The 15,268-nt window shown below is 34.5% G+C and overlaps 1 protein-coding gene across 1 annotated transcript in view; it reads left to right on the top strand.

Annotated features, from left to right (window-relative positions):
* The first annotated feature begins 1,746 nt into the window (after positions 1-1,746).
* Positions 1,747-15,268, top strand: part of LOC127860953 (uncharacterized) — a 37,775-nt gene continuing 24,253 nt past the window's right edge. Inside the window, exon 1 of the mRNA XM_052399280.1 lies at positions 1,747-1,877. The gene's annotated coding sequence lies outside the window, so the exon portion shown is untranslated. The remainder of the gene's footprint in view (positions 1,878-15,268) is intronic.

The raw sequence follows: 15,268 nt of genomic DNA on the forward strand, positions 1-15,268 counted from the left end.
AAGTTCAAAACAGAAAGGGAGATCACCACCACTTACTATAGGCCAGTTCATTGTTATTGTTTTGATTCCCGATTTTCGCGCATGCGCAATGCACTGGTAGTCAAAAGCATTGCTTGCAGCTAACGCAAAGCATATGGATAACGAGACTTGTTTAGTCAATAAATCGAAAAGAAACTAAAAAACAACACCTAAATAGTATTTTAAAAATATCATGTTTAGTGCCAAAAGAATGCATTAACACATTTATTTGCATTTTAAAAGAACGCGTCATTAGCATAAAAGTAATTAAGATTGTCTGAAGACTGAACGACAGAAAATTCGACGCAACAAAGAGCTCTATGCATTAGCCGTATAATTATTTGCAGAAAAGCTTCAATAAAAATAATGATACATCTAATAATAAAATTATAATTATCAATTGCATGCGTAAACTAGAATAATAAAAAATTAGTGATAGCTAGAATGTGTCAGTGTTTCATTGAAAATAAACGTACTACAAAGCCCTATTAAAAGCGAAGTTCATGACGGTATTTACATGTGATTTTAATTTGGATGGGTGTTGTTCAGAGAATGACTTGAGGAATATTAACATTCAACTGAAAAACACAACCTCACATGATGTAAATTGAACTGTGTATTCATGTATTTTGTAAACTCGTTACTAGTGATCGAGTATGAGTGACAACTATCTAACATTTAACACACACGCACAAACACACACACACAACATAATATATATACATATATAATATAATATATACACATTGTTTCATTATTATTTACCCCCATTGATGTCAAACGTAATTTCTTGTTTTTATGATGTATTTCGTGCATTGCCGTAACATTACATCTTCATACGGAATGACTTATTTATAATTAACCGATGACCGCTAAATACGTTAAATATTTTTTATTTACATTTTATAATTCATAAATACTTTATTTTTTTTATAAATAAAACGGGCTTGTATCTTTACCGTGTTCAATTTCCGATTATCTATAGACTTCAAAATTGTACAATAATTATGTAACATATCTAATTTAAGCAACTGTTAAGTATGTCGGTGGTAAATTTATTCAACCAAATGCCTAGTTACTTAATACTACCAGAATGAAGACATGGTGGCATCATCAATTGCGTTTAATGACCAGATTGTCATCTGCTACCTAGTGTGATTTATGACACCATGTTGTTAGTTAGGTCTGGACAATATCTGATCAAAACGAGATAATCGGATTAGGCAGAACAAAGGGGCAATTAAACACCGGAATACAAAGGCTTAAACGATTTTAAGATTGATGCAAACAATCAAATGAAAACTATTGCATTTAATTTAATTAAATGTTTATTTAATGTGTCAACATGTTAGTTTTCCCGGACCAGGGTAAAGGTCACTGCCCAGACAAATACCATTATGGTTAATTTGTAAATGTTTTTTATTTGGATTTGATCTATTTATTCATTGTGTTCAATCTTAGTTGTTTCAGTAACGTAGAACAACTTGTTGTCATGTTGAGAAATAAAATCTAAATATAATCGTTTAAATTTAATCGATCACGATCTATTTCTCCCCATTGATTGTATCTTTCTTTTGACTACCAATATAGCCCGGATGTAAACACGCAGGTACGCGTGACGTCACGCGTGAACTGGTCTATAGCCTATCCTCTCCCCTGATTCAAGATCAGTGTTCTGATTGGCCAAAATGATTTGGGCGACCGTGGACCAACAGGCCTCTGATTATACCCAACATACCTGTTCAACAGAGCGTATCAAGTAATAATAAGCGCTGTTTTGAAACTTTAGTCTCAGTTTTTGTTCATAGCGCGATTTTAGGCAAATGTTTGAAGGCTGGGATTTAATTTTCATGTTTAAAGTACGTATATTTGTTTATAACACGCATGTGCATTTGTGAATGTTTTACTTTTATAAACACTGTGACTTTACTATTGTATCGATTTCTTTTTCATCATTGTTACATGTTTAACAAATCATTATGGCGTCTGTTTTCAAAATGATTTCCAGATGATAACTCAAGAATGCTTACGTCTAGGATCATGAAACTTCATTGGTACATTGATCATGACTTGCAGATTACCCATATTGATGTTTAGGTCACTAGGTCAAAGGTCAAGGTCAAAGTGACTCAAAAGAGTAAAATAGTATCCGGATGATAACTCAAAAATGCTAACGCCTAGGACAATTAAACTTCATAGGTACATTGATCATGAGTGGTATATAACCCTTATTGATTTTCAGGTCACTTTGTCAAAGGTCAAGGTCACAGTGACTCATAACAGTAAAAGGTTTCCTGATGATTACTCAAGAATAGTAAGGCTTAGGATCATGAAACTTCATAGGTAAATTGATCATGACTGGCAGATGATCCCTATTGTTTTTCAGGTCACTAGGTCAAAGGTCAAGGTCGCAGTGATAAAAAATGTATTCACACAATGGCTACCACTACAACTGACAGTCCATATGGGGGGCATGCATGTTTTACAAAAAGCCCTTGTTTGTCTTATGTTGGTAAATGTTCATCTCGGTCAATTCTAGGTTAAGTTTGAAAGTAGGTCATATGTGGTCCAAACTAGGTCAAAAAACCAAATCACAGAAAAGGTTAGTGAAGACTCCAGAGGTCACATTTTCTTCCAGATCTTCATGAAAATTGGACAGAATGATATCTTGATGAAATAAAGTTTCAGTTTGAAAGTTGGCAGTTTGTCAAAAACTAGGTCATTAGGTCAAAATATAGAAAACTTCCTTTACCTTTCTTCAGGTCACATTATCTTCCTGATTTTCATGAAAATTGCTTACAATGTCCATCTTAATCAAATCAAAAGCTGAATTTGCAAGTTGGTCATGTGCAGGCTAAAGCTAGGTTACAACTTAGTCAAATCATACACAAGTTTTTGACACTATAGAAGGAGTTTTGGGTAAGCGATACAGCGCTATCTTGTTTTCGAACAGCCTGTAGTAAGAAAGGTAAGGTATTGTATTTGTTTCAAGAGTAACATTTTATTGTTATTAGAAGTAACTGAGCAATTATATGATGTCATAGTTTTGGTTATTTTGCTCACTTGTTATGATGTGACAAGGTGAGCTTTTGTTATCACTCTTTGTCTGTTGTATTAAAGATTATTGTGAACACATAAGATATCATTTTACAATGTTTAAATGTGGGTGTCACCTCTTTGCAAGATTCTTATGAAACTAGTCACCTCTATGTCATTTTTGGGTTTCATATTCTATAACAAATTAGGGCACTAGGTCAAATATAAGAAAATGTCTGTAAATACTTTAGTGGTCACATTCTCTCTCTGATCCACTTGTAAATCGGTTAGAACATTTTTTAAATGATTTCAAAGTCAAGCTTGAAAGTAGCATATTCAACATTTAGGTCACAAGGTCTAGTCTCAGTGATTAACAGGTCACGTTCCAAAGTGGGTCATGTGCTTTCAAGCATTTGATTACTAACTAAAATCATTAAAATCTATGTTAACACTTACATTTTTTACCTGATCTTCGTGGCAGTTGATTAGAATGTTCAAATAAATAAAAGTAGGAACTCGGTAACAAGGCTCAACTAGATCGGATAGACGCAAATAGTTTGTTCATATTCACAATGCCTTTTTTTAGATCTTCATGAAAAATTAGTTAACACCACTAGGAAACAATCAGTTTCAGGTGAGCCACATTGTGCTGTTAAAGCTATCTATGTTTAGTATAGATTGTTACAAAACCTTGTTTATCAATAAAAATAAATGAAAAAATGGCTTTCTAAAAGTTGTTGTCTTGGATGATATATTCCTCAACTTATAATCTACGACAATCTTTTGAGAAGAAAAACAAAATTTGACTATTATTATACCCCAACTTACTGTGATTGGGGGCTAGCACAGGAATTCTCAATTATGTTCCTCGAAAAATAATGAGTTAGCATATTGTTGCTATTTTATCCAGTTGTCTGGACCATTACTCCCAAAAGAATTGTAAGTTCAAATATGAGATATTTAGGTAAATAAATCTCATTGAAGGGCGTGCAGTGTCCAAGAACGAAAACGATTGCACCACAGACATTAACTATTGACCTGCGGATAAATGACAAGCAATAAAAATTACACAATTGCGGTGATGTAGATTAACTTAAATGGATGCTTATTTATTTTATGTTATTCCGGTGATTTATACAGAAATATCAGTGAAATAAACTGGTATTTCACTGTTTTAAACAGTGAAAAATAACAGTGAAAATATCGATATTTTTCGCTGTTTTTCTGGGAAAATCGATATTTCACCGAATCCAACAAATATCCTCTATATATCCATCCTCTTCAAAAGCATCGAGAAACCAGTACTTTCAGTACTTTGATTCAACAAAGACTGCTCTTCAAAATAAATCATAAATCATTATAATAGAAAATAAAAGAGATTTCGCCTTTTCCTACAACCAACATATATGCACATACATTACTAATCTCATAGTTTAATTAGTGTTTGAATTAACATATCTATACATATATTTAATGATGTCCAACTCTTTCCTCTAAACCCTAGTTTTGATATATTTTACCAAATATTTTCCCCTACTACATAATCAAATGCCTAGGTAATTTGAATGGGTCGTGCCTAACTTCCTGTTTGGGTTTAATTAGACCACGCAAACCGAACATGTTGTCAGCAGTACTCGTAGTTAGTCGAAATACCGTCTGCGCTACCCATAACTTGTTTGTTATACGTTTCACTATTAATCTTGAACCTATTTATTTTATGCTTTCTGGTGGCTTATAAACAAATATCAGTGAATTAAAACTGATATTTCACTGTTTCAAACAGTTTTTTTTTGATAAAGTGAAAGTTATCGATACGGATGAGCTTCATTGAACAGATGTGTAATTACATTTCGGGGCGCCCAACAGGAGATTGTCCGGAATTGCAAAAAATAATCATTTGTAAGCATACAAAAATGCTTATAAAATAAAATAAAGTGGCTGCGCCAATCGTGAAAATGCTATTTTCTATAATCACGAGTGAATTAAAATTGATATTTCACCGAATCCAACAAATATGTATTTCTAACGGAACAGTTCCTCAATAGTCTTATCTTTAAAACGCGCAAAGAAATTAGAGATACTTTTTATGTGGGCTAAATTCCTTGGAATATTACCAATATAAAAAGTAGCTTAATATTTGAGAGCGTCAACAAGTTGGACTTTTTCTCACTAGTGCTTAACACGTTGTTCCTCAATAATTTCTTGTGTCAACTAAATTACATTCTTGTGCAATGTATAACCTTCCACAAATAAGCAAACACATATCCTGTTTGATACTTTATTTAAAATTTATGGCAATGGGTTATCAAATTACGCCGTGCAAGCCTGCTGAATTACCACTTATAAATAAGGTGTGCGCTTCATCAACATCTAACTCAGCAAACATAACATGCAGTTAACGATCCATACAATGTCAAACATCCTCGTCAGGAGGACAAAAGTGGGAATCGGACCATTGATTTTAAGTACACAAAAGTAATTGTGTTGTCAGGTTTCTAGATCTATGCTTTTTCACTGAATGTTCAAACACATTTAAAGATGCAGTAACTTTAAGGCATCTATGTATCTCTATTGTTTGTTCTTTAGAATATGTACATTTCTTTTTTTACCAGTGATTTTGTCAACTTCCATTATTAATTTATAACACTTCTCTTTTCCTCAGAATCGTTGAGCCTTGAATTACGTCAAGACTTATAGAAATCATTAAGCTCTGCATCATTTTGTCTTTGACGTCTATAATCGAGTCTCGCTCTGGCAAAACGGGGCTGAATGCACGTGCGTAAGGAATCATTCCAGATTAGCCCGTGCAGTCTGCGCAGGCTAACTAGGGGTAACACTTTCCACCTAGACTTGAGTTTCGCAAAAAAGAGACTCTCTTTTAATAAAATTATCATGAAAGCGGAAAGTGCTGTCCTTGAATAGCCTGTGAGGACTGGCCAGGCTAATCTGGGACGCCGCGTTACGCATATTTATTTTGCCCCGTCGTCCCAGAGAGAGACTAAAATATATTACGAAGTTGCGCGTTAGTAAACATTTTGTTTACATCTTTATCATTTTGCAATTGTATTGAGTAACAGCGTGCAGAATGAGACAAGCATGCTTCAGTATAGAGTACATACCGCTGTGATGACAAATGAAGAATTTCATGTTAGATATACCGATAGCTATTCATTTGTTATTTAGTGCCTGACATTTGAGACATCCTGTCCTACGTGTGCAAAGACACGGTGTTTAAAGCTACTTATAGTATTTAAACGATGACAATTATGTCTTTATCGACTTCTTCAGTAAACAATACTACTTTTGTTGAGTGTGGTGGTGTGATTTGTATGTTAACTGCCAATTACATCATATAGGGCAATATATATATAATAAACGGTGGTAAATAGGGATGGCTTATTTAATATTCCAGGATTCATTCCTTGAAGCATTCGAATATTCGATCGTCTGGTATTCACTATACATTTGTTTGTCTATAATCAAGATCTGAATGTTTATAAATATGTTTATTGTTAACATGTAAGCACATATATAGCGAGATGCAATAAAATACACGCATTAATAGTATAGTATATTATATACGTATGAATATTGAATAAAATACAGGGGCGTTGTAATATTTATTGAATTTAATATCATAAAACAACCGAAAAGTCTTTATTATACTAAAATATAACAAAATGAATTAATGTTTATAATAAATATAGCTCTATTTTTGTGTAGGGTATGTTGAAAATCGCATAATCTGTTATTAGGTCCTCGTCGTATCCTGTGCTGTGTAAAGCAAAAAAAAAGCAGCGCAGTTTCAAAGTTTCGGAAATGATAAAAGATAATCGCTGAAAACCATGTTTCATCGATCATGAACGTGCTATATACGTTTGATAATAGACCTCTGTACAAGCCTTTAGGTATGTTCAATAGCGAATATATAATCTAGAATATTCGAAAATTCGTTGCTACCCCTGGTATTATACAAAAAATGTGCGCCGTACAGCGTACTGTTTTAGTTCAAATATAATGACAAAAAGAAAAACGCCAAAAGAAATACAACACTCCAGAATTGCTCATTCTAGTCAAATATATTGAAAAAACGTGCATATGTAGAAATAAACAAAACGAAATGAAGTTCTCCTGATCAAAAGACAAACTTCCTACCTACTCGGCCGTTCCGGTACATGATAATTATCCTGGTTATGTTTCATCGCATCGCGCGATATGCTTTAGTTTGGGCTGTCACATTTTTGTCCCTTTCTCACGTTCGAATAATGATACATCATAAACAAACGGCACTCACAGTATAAATGTCGTTGTTCCTGGCTTCCTTGAATTGTAAAATGTATTATTCTTTTTTTTATTCATAGTTATTTAACGATTTTCTTATAAACGTGTAAGATAGAAATGAGAGTACATAAGTACGACATTACAATGGCTGCTATAACAATAACGCAATAAAAATAATAAGCGAAACTATGGCTGAATTGGTTGACGTAATAACAAAAACATACTTAAGGATCTTGTTTACATATTGTTGTATATTTGAACAAGGCAATGCAATGAATTTACTAACAAAACTGAAATACAATAATACACACAATACAAACGAAGAAAATGTAATAAAAGCTGTGGTATTTGGAATAGTTTAAAATAATCATAATAACAATGAAAATTGAAAAGCTAACGCGCTTTCATAACAAGCAGACTTTTGAATTTGGATGGTAGTATACACTCTATGTTAGTAACTTTTTAATCAGGATATACATGTGTGTGTTTGAACAAGCATTACATGATACAAGTTAGAACGGGTCGCAGCAAGACCCATTCTAAGCCAATAATATTTTACTTAATATGTTCTTACGTTTTTCAGAACATTACTATAATTTGATTGGTCGAGCAAATACAAATTACTGGAATATTTGTATAGTAGGTTTCCCAATATGTTTTCTCCATCTCAAGAGAAAACACAACTTAAAGCACCAATCAACAGCTATAACTAGCATATTTAAAAGCAATGCTCTTAAAGATTATATATATACGTTTCAGTTAATGGTGCAATCCAGGAAATTCATGAAATCAAAATATGCGCTATGTTCTAAAATATTAAAGAGGTTCTATGAAACAGACGATAAAATGTTACATCAGACAATCGGCGTTTTATTGTTTTTTATACGATACCTGACCTGTCAATCCGGTCCATACAATAACCGAAAAGCACCGAAAAGCACCGAAAAGCACTCAATTTCTCTCTATATATATGCAATATATCGTTTCTAGTGTGTGTTAACGAGTTTAATTAGTAATTAATGGTTATATGATTGTATGTTTATACTACATTGTGCCCAAAATGGTAAATATCGGCAATTACCGACCGAAAAGCACTTCATGTGAAGACCGAAAAGCACTCAATTTCTCGCTATATATATGAATATTTGCGTTTTTATTGTGTGTAAACGGATTAAATTAGTTATAAATGGTTATATTTCATGCATATTTATACTACCTTGGGTTTATTATGAGGTATTAATGCCCAAAATTGGATAAATATCGCTAATATACCGACCGAAAAGCACTTCATGTGAAGACCGAAAAGCACTCAATTTCTCGCTATATATATAATATTTGCGTTCCTATTGTGTGTAAACGGTTTAAATTTGTTATAAATGGTCATATTTCATGCATATTTATGCTACCTTGTGTTTATAATGAGGTATTTATGCCCAAAATTGGATTAATATCGGCAATATACCGACCGAAAAGCACTTCATGTGAAGACCGAAAAGCACTCAATTTCTCGCTATATATATATGAATATTTGCGTTTCTATTGTGTGTAAACGGATTAAATTAGTTATAAATGGTTATATTTCATGCATATTTATACTACCTTGTGTTTATTATGAGGTATTAATGCCCCAAATTGGATAAATATCGGCAATCAGGCCCGTACCCAAGGGGTGGGCCCAGGGGCCCGGGCCCTCCCAGCTGGCTGTTGAGTTATGTTTTTTTTTTAAATAATGGACCTACTGCAAATTGTTCTCTCCTGAAACACAGTACACTTTCACTCAATACAAAAGAGCAGACGTGTTTTCTTGTCCCTGTTAAACAAAAGGATTAGCGCTAATTTACTCGCCGGTGGAGATAAGCCCTAAGGCAATGTTTTCTTATCTCCTGGTACCCACATCCCCGATCAGTCAATTACACCTTGGGATCTTGAATGCTTGATTAAACAGGTCTTTTGATTGACCAAGGAAAGAGAAGCAGCGAATGGAAAAAACTGACACAGGAGTTCGTAGGTCTGGACATTGCTGACGTTAATAATTTGTGAAAAACGAATAATGTTGGAAGCAATAAGGCGGTAATGTTGATACTCGTCTTTGTCCAAGGCCCATAACTTCTCAAAAATAAATGAACCGGAACGAAACTGACACTTCATCTGTAAGTCATGAAGCTAGACTCACACACCAAATATTGGGTCAATATCTTAAAGCTATTTGAAAAAAAGCCGGAAAATGAAATGCCGGACGGATGGACAGACGGACGGACGGTCCGACTGCTATAGGCCATCCTACCGGGAGCATAAACATCAGCTCTACATTTGAAAGAGTTGCGTAAAAAACCTCCTGAAAACGGTTGTTATAGTTCGATTGGCCATTGTCGGCTCGGGTACTATTAAATGTACTCCAAAACTCTGACTCTATGATAGGCGCCCCCCCCGGAGAGGTGCCACCTCAAAGATTTTTCACTGGGCGGATATATGACCCCTCAATGTTTTTTCTTTGGCGGAGAACATCCCTCCTGCTAAAAATTAGGGGGCGAAGTAATGTCCTCTTGTCAGAATTCATGACCCGGATAAGTGCCCCCTAAATTTTGTCTTCCCCTTAAAGTACACCCTGAGCAGATTGATCCTGCAGGATTTGTCTATTCAGGTAGTGCCTTATAAACGAGGAAAATTGTGTGTGTGTGTGTGTGTGTATTGTTGTTTTCCCTACGAGTATTCGTATACTAAATCACAGTGTGTATAAGTGTGTTCGTGTGTGTGGAGTTGTATATCCGACCATTCGTTAATATCCTTTTAAATGATACACATGTATGTGCTGTTTATTCTAACTGATCCATCGAGAAACTTGACCGAACGTACAAGTCATGCAGAAACTGCGTAATTGTTTGGTTCAGATGGACGCCCTGCAGTAATGCTATTATTATAATAGCTTAAGCGTTTATTCCATTTTGAAATGCTGTTGTAAAACTAAGACAGATTTTAACAAACCCTTTGGATAAATACAAGTTAAACCCAATCACTATCGATTTTGCTAACAATTAATCCACCGATACTTTAATACCTAGGTCAAACCTAGGTCAAACAAATTACATTTCATAAGATCGGACCACTCTATTGAAGTCATACCATTAATACCAGTGTTATGACAACTCAACTATGTTAAATAATAGGATAAATAATTTTATTATGAGAACGGCAAAATGTGAAGAGATTTCTCGCCGTATTGAAAAAGTTTTGATTGAGAATCTAAACATTTGCCGTCTTCGGCGTCTATTAACAAAAGTTTGTAATCGGTATGGTCATGATTTTAATTAAATGAAACTAATTGAACATTGGCATACAACATGTGAAAATGCTCATTCAGTTCCGGTAAACTATAACTATCAATTCCTAACATTGGGCTCAACTGAAAATGCATATATTTGATGCTTTTCTGCCACAACAACGCGCGGAAATAACGTGAACATGTGCAATGTCAAGTATTCATGTCATGTCCATACTTAATTATTTTTTTTTGCACAAAAATGGAATCTACAGTTCGCGAACGGTAACTTACTAATGACTCATATGTCACTTGTTATGTGATTAACCAATAAAGGTTTGTTTCTCAGAGCTCGATTCACATATTACTTCATCCCTCATCTGAAGCAAAATACAAAATAACATAAGTAAACTACATAGATTAAGTATGATGAAAAAAAGGTGATGCCAGAAGTTAACAAAGAATATAATGATTAGTAGCATACTTCAATTGAATAATGACATTGCTCATTCATCAAATATTGCGATAAGGATAGAAGTAAACACATGAAGTATCCATTTAACATTGATATTTATTACAATCCATTAAATCCTACGATAGAAATTATTGTACATAAATACATTTATTTGTTTCTAAATTATTTCGTTAACAATTTGGATTGTTCATTCGTTCGTACGTCGACTCGACTAGGACCACTCAAGTCATCTTTGGGTCTGGGACTGGCTTTGTCTGTGTGTGCGCAAATGGCTGCTGAGGCCGATCCTGGCACGGAATATTCTTGTACAAAGAGGAGGAGTGGGACGTCTCCAGTTGGGCTTGCAACACGGGCCTTTCGGGCTTGCCTCTTCTCTGCCGCAGTTGTTCTGTTCGCCTCATACGTCTTGGCGCCATTGCACACGGAGGAGCACCAGGTGGTGCGATAAATTAAGAATTGTTCTTACGGTAAGTGTCTGGGTTGATTGCAAACTGGAAAAGACGAAAGTCCCAATGGGGGCACTTATCCGCCATTTAAATTATTGTGAGGGGGCAGATATCCGCCTACTAAATTCTTACAATGGGCACTCATCCGCCCCTCCAGATTTGCTTGGAGGGCACCTCTCTGCCCCCTTAAAATTAGGGGGCACCTCTCCGGGGAGCACCTCTCCGAGGGGGCGCCTCTCCGGATACCAAAAATCTGCTCAATATCTGAAAGCGTTGCTTAAAAAACCTCCGGAAAACGATTATTATAGAGAAAATTCCAAACAAATGTCGGAGTTGTAGACGATTGTGATGGTTAATGTGTGTTGATGAAGGTGAAAGTGAAAATGTGTAGTAGATGATAAACATTTTATTACGAATTTATTATGAAACTTTAGAGGAAATTTGAATTCAAAGAGAAAATAATATTATGGTTATATGTCAGTCATACGTTATTACACATTTCTTAATAAAGTTGTTTGATTTTTAAAGTTTGCTTTCCTTCTTCATCAAACATCACACATTTCTGAAATACAAAGCTTTAAACATCGGTGTGAATTTCACACCAATCTGTAAAGCTCTAGACTTCAGAAAGTTGATGATTTACATGTTATATTTCATAAATTTATATCAGGAAATAAGTTTTTTAAAGCTTAAAAATTCACCTTAAAAAGTGCCAAATTAAGAAAAACTGGAAATTCGGAAGGGGAGGCCCCTCCCGCACCCTCCCCGCTTGGCCCCCCCCCACTCAAAATATCCTGCATACGGCCCTGGCAATATACCGACCGAAAAGCACTTCATGTGAAGACCGAAAAGCACTCAATTTCTCGCTATATATATAATATTTGCGTTCCTATTGTGTGTAAACGGTTTAAATTAGTTTTAAATGGTCATATTTCATGCATATTTATACTACCTGCAGCATGACTTTTTGTTAATGTGCTTTGTATTAATAATAGCGATTTTAATCGTTCCATTAAAACCATTCATTGCGCGAGTATCGAGTGTACGCTGGTAACTTAACACGCATTTTATTATGACTATAAATTTACAGCTCAAACACAAATTTAACAAGAAACATCTTTAAAAAAGATATACGGCGTTGATTGTGGTTGAAGTTTATGGAAGGTAAAGTTTTAAATGAATGAGATCAAGTTTAGCTAATATCTTTTTCTGTGCAGTTTTTAGCTGCATCAAACGCAGTACGGGATGTTACGCGGAGTTTTCGCGGCTTATTTTACATTATTACATATTGCTGGTCATAAACCTATAGATACAAAAAAGAAAACCAAAGTCAACCGGCCACACGCGAAGTCTCCGTAAATATTTTAAATATGTATACGCGCGTTCTTCGAACAAACCTGTTTGAGTGGTTTATCGGGAATTGCTACGTGTATTTGATTCGATTATTAACAGTATCGAGAATCATCGCGCTCATACTTAATACATTAGTCAATATGCTGCAATAATACATTAGTAAATATGATGGAATAATTCTTGTTAATTAATTAAAAATAATATTTATCATGGTATTGTTGAAAACACATTAAGAATCTATTATTGACATGCCATAAAATAATATCGCTGGATATCTTCATTTCACATCTTTCTGGTGGTAAAGAAAATTCCGGTTCACCTAGTTCACGCTATAGCGTCTTTATTATATAACTATTATATAACTGACCGCGAACTCCGAACAGCACAGAAGGTCTGACCTGTATATAAACTCTGACATTCAAACACACTAACCGCGAACTGACCCCTTATACCTCGCGGGTTGAAATGCAACACATTAAAGTGAGGCATCGCTTCCACTGCTCTTTATACTTTTACATATAACATGTTGACAGGAATATGGAAGTCAGTACTAAATATGAGAACATGGCCTTTAAGTACACAACGTTCTCGCGCTGAAAATCCTCTGAAAATAAAAGATGTACGCACAAACTGTATTGATGTCGAGATTGAGTGTAAAACTGTTCTATCTATAAAGCCTTTTTATTAGAGATAAAACTGTTTCATGCTGAACACGCAGTAAAACAGTGTTACAAAGACGCGGACATGTTTCCAATGTTCTAGTGGTATTATCAAATCAGCCAATGCAGTCAATGAAGTGTATTCATCTGTACTTGGCCACGGGAAGTTTTATTTGAATTCTATTGGACGCTAACAAAGGTCAGGCTAAGGTGAAAAGCTGGCGTATACAGCTGACGCCGAAAAAGGCGCGTGTGCGTTAAATCAATTACAATGGATTATTGAAGATACAAAAAAATCAACATGCAACGGTGAGGTGGATCAATTGTTAGTGCACACCACTTCAGCAATAAATGAAATCAGTTATTTTGGCTGTAAATCCGATATTTCCAGTACAGTAGCCATGTTCCTGTGTATTGAGATGATAAGATAAGATCACCACAGCAGGTTGCTAATACACAGTGTAGACTGAAATGAAAACAGTTAGTTTGGCTGTAAATCCAATTCCAGTACAGTAGCCATGTTCCTGTGTATTGAACTGATAAGATCATCACAGCAGGTTGCTAATACACAGTGTAGACTTCCCCTGTTTTATTATAGTAATTGTTATTTACCTGCTTGGAATAAATGGTGTATTCATTCGGGTCTGATGGCGTTACAATTTCATGAAACGATGGATATATTGGCGTGATGGAACATGATTTATAAATTAAGCTGACAGAATAGTATCAGCTTTTAATTATGTGTAATTTAGTACGCATCTCCCCCGTAACTCAACGTTCAATGGCACGCGCACTTAACAAAATTATAAAATATCATGTGCATCATTATTTTTCTTTTTTATAAATTATGTTCAAATATTATATGTTATACATGTTGTTTTGTGTTTTTTTTACTCAACCAGAAAGAAGTAATATAACATTGTTATATATAAATCTCGTTAATTTTGCAAAATTCTACATTAAATAAAGAAATATCTTTTTTTTAAGTGTACGTGCTTGATTTATTTATATAAAATAACAGTTTTATTCTAATACACTCGGAATTTGACATTCAATTTGATGCATTCCACATTTTTTTTAAAGCGGCCAATTCTGCGCTCGGCCGCTGATGGTGTATTGTAATATATATAATTCTGATAAGAAACAGTAGCACACAACAGGAATTTGGTTGATAAAAAGAACTGATGTATTTATTGAAAGTGAATAACAACACCAACTAAAAATGTTTTGAAAATATAAATTTGCCCAGAATAGTTGTATAAAATTATTCATCTAGCGGCCAAGTGCATTAATCCCGATCGCTGTTAGGTATTTTACTGTTTAGTAACACCTTAATACCATCATTTTTAAACTGATAACGGAAATAAAGAATGCCGGTGTATGTCCTGGATTTTTTTATTTACGTATCATTACTTTCTATAAACATAATCTGATTTGAAATTGAGGGTAACATTATCATTGACAGACAAGCTTATCTTAAGCTGTGCAGTTTTATTTTATTACAAACAGCTGCAAATATTTAATTTCTTGTTTATACAAATGGGACTATTTCCGGTTATTTTTTTTATTTCTTGCATAAATATTTGGGAATATTTCGGCCTTTTTTTCAAAATTTGGCTCTTACAAGAGGTGGCCTCCACGTAGCAAGAGCTGGGCAACATATTCATTATATTGGCAAACTACCTCATGTATATATGAGTCGTGTTCTGGGAAGAAAAAGGGGCTTAATGCATGTTCGTAAAAT

Source organism: Dreissena polymorpha, chromosome 15, assembly GCF_020536995.1.
Source record: "Dreissena polymorpha isolate Duluth1 chromosome 15, UMN_Dpol_1.0, whole genome shotgun sequence".
Classification (NCBI taxonomy): Eukaryota; Metazoa; Mollusca; class Bivalvia; order Myida; family Dreissenidae; genus Dreissena; species Dreissena polymorpha.